The sequence below is a fragment of the Ixodes scapularis genome, unplaced genomic scaffold, assembly GCF_016920785.2.
Source record: "Ixodes scapularis isolate PalLabHiFi unplaced genomic scaffold, ASM1692078v2 ptg000460l_1___fragment_5__unscaffolded, whole genome shotgun sequence".
In the NCBI taxonomy this organism is placed as follows: domain Eukaryota; kingdom Metazoa; phylum Arthropoda; class Arachnida; order Ixodida; family Ixodidae; genus Ixodes; species Ixodes scapularis.
The window spans coordinates 63,939-74,900 of NW_024609984.1; positions in this window are offsets into that span (position 1 = coordinate 63,939).

Sequence of the window (10,962 nt, forward strand, 5' to 3'; positions counted from 1 at the left end):
GCCCGTTCTTGCAGCTGCTTGCGGCTTTTAGCCGAATGTGCCTGTATATGGAGGGTTTTGCCGCTTTGTATAAAATTGTCGCTTTTTGCCCTATGCAATAACTTAGCGGTTGGCGCCAGTCAGGCCGGGAAAATTGCAGAGAACAACTCTACGAGGAATTTGGGTTTGACGGTTGGGGTGCCAAGATGACAGCTCGCCGACCATTGGAGAACAGTGTACCACGTGTCACCTGTGCCAGAGCCTCAAGCCACTAGGCGGTAAACCCCCGGGCCTCCTGCAGCCAGTTCAAAGCCAGCAACCTTGGTCTCTCGTGGCGTGCGATCTGGTCGGACCCTTTCCCAATAGCCCGAAAGGACACCAGGATTTGCCGGTTGTCACCGACCACTTCACTAAATGGGTAGAGCTTTTTCCTCTGCGCAAACTGGCGGCCCGGGCAGTGCTGAACAAGCAGATGTAGGCGTTTTCCCGCTTCGGACACCCCCAAGCTTTGATTTATGACAATACCAGAACCTTCACGTCAAAGGTATTCGCCGATTCCTCTGCAGCCTTTGGCATAAAGCACAAAAGGACGACGAAGTACCACCCCCAGTCGAACATCACCGAGCGTGTCAATCGGAACCTGAAGCCTATGCTTGCAGAGTAAGTGGAACGACACCGAGATTGGGATGCCTATCTACCCGAGATCGGGTTTGCACTCCGCTCTACGGTGAACAGATCGACAGGTTCCAGTCGTGCTCTCCTTAATTTTGGGAGGGATCTGCCGAACCCCATTAATCGGGTATTGGCGGCTACAGGTAAAGGGGGCGCGGCGCGCAGCCAGCCTATGCTGACTACGCCCGGCGGTTGCAAACGCGGATGGAGGCGGCCCTGTCGAAAGCCAACCCAAATCTGTGCGCAGCCAGAGCCAGTCAGAATTCTCGGTACGACCGTTTACACCGGGCTATCCGCTATCAAGTGTGCGATCTGGTGCTCAGACTAACGCACGTCTTGAGCGATGCTAGCAAAGCCTTTTCTGCTGTGCTGGCGCCGAAGTGGTCGGGCCGCTACCGAGTAAAAGAGACTGATTCCCCTTTCGTGTGTAGACTGACGGACCTGCAATCTAGGGACGTTGGCGGGCCGGTGCACGTCGGCGATCTCAAACCCTACATTAGCAGGGGTGAGACGGCCAATGAGACACGTCGCATGCGACAGCAGACACGCACGAGGCGTCCCCGTGACGGCCCTACTGGGCCGTCGCGGGGACGCCTCGCTACAATCTGCGGAGCGTTCGGTCCTATTGTCCGGATAACTTCATAAAACTGAGGCCATAACGCTGGTTATGTCGTCTGCTCAAGCCGCTTATTGCCAACGGACGGCTTTCGGGGGATAGAAAGCCGGATAATGTGGGCAGCTTCCGTGTCTTCTGGTGGGGTGAGCTCTGTACTTTTTCTCGCAAATTCTCCCCCTGGACTCCGCCGCAAAGCGGACCCTAGATGTTTTTTTCGCGTGTGGACAGGAAAGAACAAATGTCATTTTTGAGTGTCTCCTGCCCTCCCTTGTCGGTTGTAGAAGACGGAATTTAGAGCGCGAAGTGATTGGTGTGAAAATCGTCAAAGTCATGCCCAGGAAGCGACGCAGAAACGACGACGAAACAATGCTTGGGAATTACTTGTGCCCCGAGCTATTGTCGCTGCGACACACGTTACAACATTCTCAACTCTAGCGTCCTAAAGGGGTCGCCACTCCCAAGATATACGGCGGCCGAAAACAAGTCGTGCCGTGCCCGGTGCCAGCCGAACGCACGGCGCTTAGGTTTAAGGGGTCAAGCATTGTCTTCAAAATGGTTTGCCGTGATTTACATCTAATACATTGAAACCTTGCCTTGGTGTCTTGGCGTTGCTCTACTGATAAAAAGAAAAAAAAAGAAAAAAAAAACATTTGGTGCTTGTATGAAAGTAAACGAATTCACACCGGTGACTCGTTTGTTAAATGGGTCACCCGTATCAGACATAACGGTCACCCGTTTGGGTAAACAAGTCAGTCATTTGGTGAACCACGTCACTCGGCTGGGCAAATGGGTCACTCGTTTGGGCAAACTTGTCGCACGGTTGTTCAAACGGGTGACCATTTTGCATAAACCTGTGACCGGTCACTAGCAAACTGCACCGGTTTAATCGAAGGGCTCTCCAGAGCCTGTTTGATACTGAACTTACAAAATGGCGGCATAGGCACGCCTGTTTCAGCTGTGGCATCTTACGTTTCCGAACGGCCGTGAACGCCGGTTCCTGGATATCAAGTAATTATACTTCTATTTCTATTGCGCTCATATTAGCTTATACTGCAACTGCGAAAAAGAATTTTTTTTTTTACGTAAACGCGCGCCGCGCGGCGTTCGCGAGCTGATATTTTTGACAGAACTTTTAAAGCTTTGGCGTTGTTTGTTGCCTCAATTTACTTATTCAGCTTGAATCTTTCTCGCCGAACACGCGACCGCGTGAAAAAATTTACTTCTAGACTCCGTTTCTCCTCAAGAATAGCCTCCTATATAATGACAAATTCTAGTAGATCGCCACGAGAAGCGGCCGTCGAAATGAAAAGGTGGACGGAAGAGAATGGATGAGAGGAGAGCCACGTGACTGGCGTACCGCTGCGGTGAGACGCCGAAACACACCTCTCCGGAGCGAACAAGTGTATTTCGGCTCCTCGCCGCTGCAAAAGATGTGCGCAGACGTCAAGGTTTCCCGAGAAATGGCTCCTTGATGCCCTGTGCTCCCAGATCCTCGCCCTCCGAATCTGCGACCGGGCTTTGTGGGTATATAGGAGGCTATGCCTCAAGTCAAGAGGCAGCGAAGGCAGCGCGCGAACACTTGGCTGCAGAAACATCGTGCATTGCGAGAGCACGCGCGCTATTGCAGCAGTCAAAGTACGAGCTCGCGCTGAGTCCTTTCTTCGCTTGGCCGCATACCGAGCTTCTGGTCGGTGCCATCTCCACCGGTCAAGGGTACGGATAAGCGCGCGATTCGCCTGCTTTCCGAGGCTGCAAACACGTCGTGCTGGGTTGTGAATTTAAAAACACTGGAATGGTGTGAGCTCGTTTTTGTGAACTTCATCATTTCCTCCTCGCCCGTTACACGAGGCAGCTGTTGTATACCAAGCGGTACTAGTTCACACAGTATCCACATTTTATCACTTGCATTTGTGAGCTCAATATTGAGGAATTGTTTCAATTTTAATGTCAATGCATTCACCCAAATACTTTATACTTCACAAAATTTAAGCGGAGAAACTAGTATTTTCCCATTCGCAAATAATTGATATTAGATAACTAGACAAGGGAGCTCATTTATTTTGTGAATGAATAAAATATCAGAATATTAAACAACTCATTGGAAACGAAAGTTTGAGAGAATGTGAAAGTTTATTATTGTGATGAACTGAGGTGCACACACAACAGAATTAACATACAAGGTTCTACGCTTAATATCTAAAGGGGTGCGCTCAGAGCTACTCTCCGCTAAAGCCCCTCTAGCCTAGGAAACGGGGTGCCAATAATTGTGGAAATTCCTGAGACACCTGCCACGCACCACTTGTGGGAAGAACATGACGTCTGAAATCTAGCTCAGTGCTGCGCTGTGCCGCCATGATCTAAACAACAACAACTAAACAAGGCAAAAACGACAGGTTCACATCGGAGAAATTAGCGGTTTGCGAACTCTGACTCGCTCCAACTTGCTTGTTATACTATCACAGAAAATATGAGCTGAAACAGCGCTCCGGCCGGCGCACGGTACTACCTGCGCCACCTTGATCTGCACACATGGCGCACACTGAGGCCGAGATAAATTCTCCCTTGCGCTCGCTGCGCCACTGAGCTCTTCCGGCCGTCTGCAAGCGAGACGGCGGGTGCGACAGCGAGCGTGTGTGCGGTAGGGTGGCGGGGAGGGGACAGAGGATTACACTCGTCGTCCCTATTTTGAATTGATTTACTTTACTCTGTCGTAGAAAAAACGCTGACTGGGGAAGAAAAAATTGTTGATGTATATTAAATTGCAGCTACGATTATCGTTTTTGAAAGTCACATCAAAAGGCGTTGTAGGCTATTTTTGTTTGATTAATGCATGCACAAACTAGGACATCGTAAAGTATAGGCCAAAATCTGTATGCCGAATTTAGTCCTGCTCCAAGGTATTTACTCTTTCTTTTTCATTTATCACAGCTCTTAAAAAAAAACAAAAACGGTGAGCATATATGTTACTGAGAAGGTTTTGTTAGCTTAATTGGTATGAAAAGGTTCAAAAATGTTATTTCTTTATTAGTGGGCCCACATGTTTGGTTCAAACAAAACAAGTTGCTTACAAGACAACAGTTGTTTGTTAACAAATGCATAGTCTTAATAAAGTGGAACAAACAGTCATATATTTGCCAGGAGAAGAAGCTTAAAACTTCATCGAAGGAATATTCGCAGAGGACAATGTCAGACACAAAATATCAATAGTCGGCGTGGAAGTTCAGCTGCACTATAAAAAAATATCGGAATCAAGGAGGCAGCACACAAAAGTATGCTCTGGTTAACGGCGTTAAACGGTGTGTCGTAACCGTCGACTCAAGCTTTGTTCCAATTGGCAGAAGTCCGGTTCAGAAGGTCCTGAGGCGCAGTAAAACTTACAAAATAATTTAATACCGCGTTATTTTCTTCTGACCCGCGACCACGGCTCTCGTCCTGTCTGGTAAGAAATCATAGAGCGCGGCCACGAAGTAAGGCTCGAACCGAAGCCACTCCCATTCACCTCTCATTGCTTTTCACATTTTCTGGGCAGTGGCACAGTTGAGGGGACGCCGTGACATGGCTACCTTGATGCACCTCCAAATCTGTTCAAAGATATCTAGATCGGCTCCTTTTGGGGGCCAAGGCAGCTTCGTCAGGCAGCGCTTCTCGAGGAGATACGAGCGTGACAACGCACGGTTCCGTTGGCCTATAGTAGGGAGTTTTTGTAGATCGTTTCCGCTGTCCCGCACCGTTCTCCGCAACCCGCCACAGATGCGGCGCTCTGCAGGCAAGGCTAGTGCCGCGCATACACGGTAGTGGCGTCTTCGTTGCGGAGAGCGTAGCTCCGGTGGGATACGGTTTACGAAAGCTCCCCATTTTCGCTAGCCAGCGGCCGTGCGCTAGCAGACGGCCGGAAGAGCGCAGCGCCGCAGTGAGCTAAAGTGAGAATTTATCTCGGCCTCAGGGTGCCCCGTGTTTACGGAGCGTTGCGACAGGCGGCGCAGGTAGTACCGTGCACAGGCCGGAGCGTTGTTTCAGCTCATATTGTCCGCGATAGTACAATATTGACAAGCATCTCTTGTGAAAGAAAAACATACGTTTTAAGAAATAAAAAAAACAAAACAGAATGAACTTTTCTTGCTTTCGGAAACGTTTTTTTGTATGTGCTACCCCTATTGGAAAAACCACAAGAAACATACCTGCTGCTTCTACAGTTCTGCTATGTCACCAATATTTTCTTGTTATTATGCATGCAGCTAGTTTGGTTTGGCGTTCTGCATAACTGGAGATACCGGCACCGCTATGAATCCGCGTCTGTCAATACGGGCAGCCAGTTTACTTGCCGTTACAATTTGGTGTGGCTGGTATGATTTTTGCGTCCGATGACGTAGGCGACCAACTTCTTTCTAACGCAACGCTTATACCTCATGACCACCGGTATCACCAAATTATACATGCAGAAAGGCGACCGCAATCTTCCAACAAAACGTCCATCACCGACCACCGGTATCGTTACATATGCCATACATGTCGAAACGGCACAAAGACCGACGTTGAGCTCACACGAATTCCTCGGTCAACTCTTCACGGCGACGTCTTGGGGCGACTGTCTCGAATAATGAGCACCACAAGTATTCAACAGCCGCACCAACCGTACCATATAGCAAAGCCAACGTGCAGGGCAACAAACCGATCGTGACACCAAGCCGAAAATACCGCGTCACCGGTCGACAGCAGCAAACGGCCCGTTGCTCGTACCGTGACTCGTACACGGCCAACTCGGCGTTTTTTCGTGGTTCCTCTCTTCGCAACCAGCTGCAACAGCACGATTCCTCAACCGATACCGGCGTCGGCTAAAAGCGAAACGTAAAGCGGCCGCCCAATGACTTCAGCTTCCGCTGCTCGGCTTCCCCGCTTTCCCAGCTCCGGTCGTCACGGAGAAGATGGCGGAGACGTAGAGGTGTGGGGTCGTCGGCTCGTTCGTTGTACGGGACAGACGTTTGGCGGTCCGTTTCTGCTGCGACTCTGATTCTCAACTCGACGGTTCACCCAGCTGTGGTCAGCCTGGGTCAGCGCAGCGCGGCTGGCTCGCCTCGTCCGATCGCCGTACCGTCGACGACTTCGAAGTTCGGCCGGTAGGCCTAGGATCCGTAGGCGTCTGTCTTTCCGTGAAGCGGTAAGCGAATCTCGTCCCCTTTTCGTTCTAGTTTTAAATTAAGTTAGGTGCGCTTCAGTGTAAGCATGCGTGCCAAGTGTTCGTGACAATTTTGAGCTAGAATAATTGCGCTTCATCGCGGTTTGTCATTTACTGAAAATGTAAATCGAGCCGATGAACGAGGAGCCATGTTTGAAAACGATGTCTGTATGATGTTAACTTATACCTGGGTGGCTTAAAAAAAAAAGACTGGTTACGGTTGGATGCGAGGTTGGTCCCAATGCAATGGTAAGCATTTAGAGCGCCTTTCTCAACGGCATGTAAGCAATATAGTGATCAACGAGACGAGCGACGGCGAGAAGCTACGAGTGCCGGCGACGGGAGGAACTCACTTGATCAAATGATGTTTTAGCGAACGCCCACGTTTCACCGAATGACACTTTAGCGAATAGTCGGACGCTGCGAAGCGGCGTTTTCGGGAGGGCCAAATGGGTTCACCTTTTTCTAATCAGCCACCGCAGACTGTCGCCTCGAAGCGGCGTAAGCGCAGCGCGACGGATGGGTTAACGCGCGCCCCCGTTATTCGCTAAAACGTCGATTCGCTCAAATGTCGCTGTTCGCTAAAACGTCATCCGCTCATGTGATATGGACCCGTCGGCGACTAACGACGAAGATTTCTCACTGTCGCAGCGTGCGTCCCTTGGTTTTTGGGTTTCTATAGAAAACGTCGCTCATCGCCTTGGTCGCTTGCACCATTCGCTTTCATCATGTGTGTCTCGTCGCGCGGCTGACTACCGTATTTATTCGAATATAAGTCGCGAGTCACCGAGCAGGCGTTGCCGTAGAGCCGCGCCGCTTCTCGTTTTTCAAAAAGCAAAGCTCTTGCGAACCATCTGCGAAAAGTCTCTAACAGGGATTTTTCGCTAGAGCAGAACGTAGCGTAATGCTGGTAATCAAGCTGTACTGTTAACCTATTATGCATTTCGTTTGTATAATGATTATTTCTTTAAGTCAAATAAATACACATGTTTTAAATCAACCAATCAACACTGAAGAGGTAAGAACATATTTCGAGATATCCCATCTTTTATACTTTAGTTGAGCGCGTTGGTGATACAATGAAATGGAAGAAAAAAAACACATAAAGGATGGACAAAACTTCTGCGATCAGAAACGTAAGATGTGTTAGTGATGCAGAGCACTGCATAGTAACCGGCTATTATTTTACACAGAGTAAAGAGGCAGGTGGAGGATGGAAGCTGTTAATAATTATACGTCCCGCGTAAACATATCGACCGTGGGACGAAGATTCTGAGAAATTGCCGCCTACTGCTCTTGTTCAGCGCCGTGGCGTTGAACAATCAGAGTAGGCGGTGATGTCGCGGTCCCTTCATCCCGCTTTTTTAGGTTAGGGTCCTTGTTGTCTAGAATCGTGCCTAGGATGGCCTGTGCATTATTTCTATGGGTGCTCTTTTTGGTGAGTTTACTAACAAATTGTCAATGAAGTTACGGAAGACGGCCAAATTTCGGTATGTACCCTTGCGGAGGATCTACAGACTTAGTAGATTGTCCCGATATCTCTGATAACGATACCCGACAACAATCCGTCATGTGTGCAAAGGCGTCAAATATCGTTATCAGTCATCATAACGAACTGCCTAATATGAGGTGACACACCCGATCCGATTGCGTATATCAAGTCATCAGGGAACCCACCAGGCACGTAGCCAAGGGGGGGGTGGGGGCATTGGGCCCGGCCGTCACTCCCCCCCCCCCCCCCCCGAAATCTTCCACTTTGCTAGGACCTCTTCTCCCGCCTTCCCATCATACAGCATTTTGTCACTGGCATGCGCCCCCCCCCCCCCCCGAAACAAAATCCTGGCGACGTGCCTGAAACCCATACTCGCTTTATGGAGGATCCCGAAAGGTTGGTTGCAATATGATGTATAAAATAGGAGGCCAGCGTCAAGGCTCAAGCAGCAATGTCAACTTATCCGCAAAGCTTAAGTTTCGGAGAAAAACTTGATGCCCTTTTGGAGGGTTTTGACATGTTCGTAGCAGGGTGTGTTCAAATAAGATCATGCAAGCGTGTCCGGTTGACCTCTTTCGTTTTTCTTCGTATTTTTATATTTTACTTCCGAATGTGTTGAAGGAACTAAATCAAAAAAGGTTATGCGAGAAAAATTTTATTTCTCGAGAAAAAAAAAAAAAAAAAAGGCTACATCAAGGCAGCAAACCCGTTTTGGCGTTTTGTCATTTCTGCAAAGTATGACGGCACTTAATGGGCAAAAAACGGAGAAATAAAACTAAAACTGAAAATTTTTGCACAAATAGTAGTCTATGATGGCAATACATAAAACAATTTGTACAATTCTGTAAAATACACATTGTGCGTGAAAATGCGCAGACATGGCTACTTTGATGTTTTTGCCTTATGTTTGTAATTCGTTACTCATAGAATTTTTAAGAGATATCGTTTAAATGTTTTCACAGGTTCTTCACATAAGGGTTTATCGTCTTTATTTGGTGTGTCGCTCTGACGTATATAAATATTTACAATGCTGTCACCATGGCCCAAAAATGAGAAGTCGCGCAACTTCAAAGTGCAATTTAAAAAAATCATATATGGGTGGTTTCATCTCAAATCGTGCAGGCAAAAAGGGTCGAATTTTTAATTTCGATGAAAAAAATATATGTTATGGCGCCGTTTTTAAAAACGCAGTCGCCGCAGACCGCAAGTTCGTCGGATTTTTTGTTCGCGACTTATGAATTTTTAAAGAGGCCGCGGCGAAAAGCAGTGTTTTTCACACCCGTCGTGGGTCGGATGTTTTGCTTGACCTCCCGCCGTGGATTTTCAGTCCACATTATATTATCTTTTTTAAAGCACTCTGTGGACACATTTAAAAGGCTCGAATACCATAAAATAATTTTAGGCGTTTTGCTTTTTTTCTGTAAAAATGTCAAAAACGCCCCCTTGGTCAATTGTTGACGAAATTTGACAATTAATTACTGGCGATCTACTTGGGTTACATCAATACTTTTTATGTCCACGGAGAGCCCAAAACACGTTCTTTATATGTATTATAAAATAACTTGGCTGTATAAAATATTCTTTGCGGTACGTTTACGTTAATGTTAAGTGAAAACCAAAAAGTACCATTTTTGAAATTGATTTTCTCAAAAAACCCATTTTTTATTTTTTTTATTTTTTGTTAAAATGTAGATGTGATAGTTTTCTATGCGAAAATCAAGTCTAGAAAGTGTATATTTTGTTTGTATGTTTTATATTTAAGCATCAATATCGTACAAAAACATGTTTTTACGGCACGAAATGGACTTACGAATTGCGCGTCTTCACAAGCTTGGAAATAGTTTTTCTTATTTTTTTCAACGTTCCCACATAAAAATGAAATACAGTATTTCCACCCTGTTATATTTATTAATTATTTAAATTTTATTATAGGCGGCAAGCTACATTGGGAGGAGTTCCAAAAAGAGAAAGCAACACTTCTTAACAGACCAGCAGGTGTCGTAAATTTTTAACGTGTAGGAGTCGGCAGACGTCGTATTGATTCGGGGCCCTCATTGGCCTGCATGAACGTCCCGCCCCTTCGGAGCCAGCAGATGACCACGACCTTTCGCGCTCGTTGTGTTAGATGGGACGGCCCGTGACAGTAAAGCGAGCAGCGCACCCTGTGTCACGAGGAGTGAAATGGTACGATTAAGTCGTTGACGCGGCGAACAGTGACAGCCACCCAGGAGGAGTCAGTCAGAGTATTGCACAAGGGAAAGCAAAGGAATCGTTGCCTGAAAGGATGAGGACACCATGGCCTTACAATATCGACGGTCAACAACTGTTCTGCCAGCCAAAACAACGCCGCGTGCGCGCTAAAACCGGCGGCGCGGGACAGAAATCCCACAGCCGCACCCACGAAGATGGGCCGGTTTCGTTAGGGATGTGGGGAAATTTGAAACCAGCCATCCGTGCATGCGTGAAACGATACCGCCTGTTTGCCCCAGCTTCGAGCGCCCTATCCTTACCTTGAAACGGCCGTGCTGTCTCTCTCTCTCCAGGGAGATCCGATAGCACCGAAGGGTTATCTATTAAACTTGAGGAAGAAAACGAGAAGGGGCTGTTTAAGTTTAATTATCCCCACCAACCCGCTCATTCTGTCCTTATAAAGGGCTATCTCTTTTGGAAACAGCAAAGCCCGGAGACTGACATTAAAACGAGCGTGTTGGTAAATATACTTGTGTTTGTATTTTGCCCGGAGACTAGTTGGGTCGAAGTCAGCCTCCTTGTCAACTATAACCGTTTGTGAAGAGTGGGCTTCTCCCGAGATGAAAAGTCAGCGCCGGCTGACGTGCTCTTTTGAAAAAGGGATGGGGAAAGAGAAAGTTTGAGTAACTGCAGAAACTACCTCGAAAGCTCCTCTCCCGATATGAAGCTTCAGGCATAGTCTCGGTAACCTTCTCGCGCATCGCCTGCTCGAATCTATTCTTCACTTTCTTTCGCACAGCCACTGTTCCTCACAGCCGTCGTGGATGTGCGTAACAGAGG